This window comes from Carlito syrichta, unplaced genomic scaffold (genome assembly GCF_000164805.1).
Source record: "Carlito syrichta isolate Samal-C Ts95f unplaced genomic scaffold, Tarsius_syrichta-2.0.1 Scaffold305880, whole genome shotgun sequence".
Classification (NCBI taxonomy): Eukaryota; Metazoa; Chordata; class Mammalia; order Primates; family Tarsiidae; genus Carlito; species Carlito syrichta.
In genome coordinates, this window is record NW_007249976.1 from 189,937 (window position 1) to 190,878 (window position 942).

General features: G+C 62.7%; 1 protein-coding gene across 1 annotated transcript in view; it reads left to right on the plus strand.

Annotated features, from left to right (window-relative positions):
- The window catches only part of PHLDB1 (pleckstrin homology like domain family B member 1), a 53,100-nt gene that overhangs the window by 681 nt on the left and 51,477 nt on the right, over positions 1-942 (plus strand). The window lies entirely within an intron of this gene.

A 942-nucleotide genomic window follows, 5' to 3' on the forward strand; every position in this document is an offset into this window, starting at 1 on the left:
TTAGCTCCGCGGTCCCGGAGGCTCCGGAGGCTGACTCATCCGACGGCGGGCTCACCCCACCGCCGTCACACAAAAACACCAGCACCCCGCCGGGCCAGGCGCCCACACGGCGCACCACGGCACCCGACGCCACGCAGGCTCCGGCCACACCTCCCTGTCTCACAGCATCTGTACACACGCAGACCCTTCCCCACATCTAGGCATCCCCACAGACGCCAGGCCCACTCACACCCCTCGCCCCCTACTCACGGGAAACCTCACACCCATCACCCACGCGGCCCATCACTCACCTGGCCTATCACACACGTGACCCATCTTACAGAAAGCTCTGCTCACACACTCACCCACACTCACCCATACTCATACAGGCAGCCTGTCACCCACAGGGCCTGGTCACACATGGGGTCCGTCACATACAGGGGCCCATCACCTGACAGGCCATGACACGCCTGGCGTATCACACACCCGGCCCGTGGCTCGTGGGGCCTATCACACAAGTGGCCCATCACACATAGAGCCCTGCTTACACACTCAGCCCTAATCACACGCTTGCCCCTATCCACACCGGCGGCCATCACACACCACCCATCACACATGGGGCCCCTCACACACAGGGGCCCATCACAAATGGGGCACATCTCACACAGTGGGCCCATCGCACGGGGTGCATCACGCACAGGGCTCTGGTCACACACAGCCCCAATTACACACTCACCCCTACTCACAGTCCATCGCACATTCTGCCCTGCCCTCACACATGTACCCTGCTTACACGTGCAGCCTCTCATATACATACACACACACACACATGCATCCTGGCTCTCCCCCCCACACACACAACCCCGATCGCATGTGCAGCCCAGCTCACACACGACGACCCCGGCCACACGCACACCCCCGTCATATACACCTACTCAGCCGCCCTGCCCGCAGCTGCCGGGC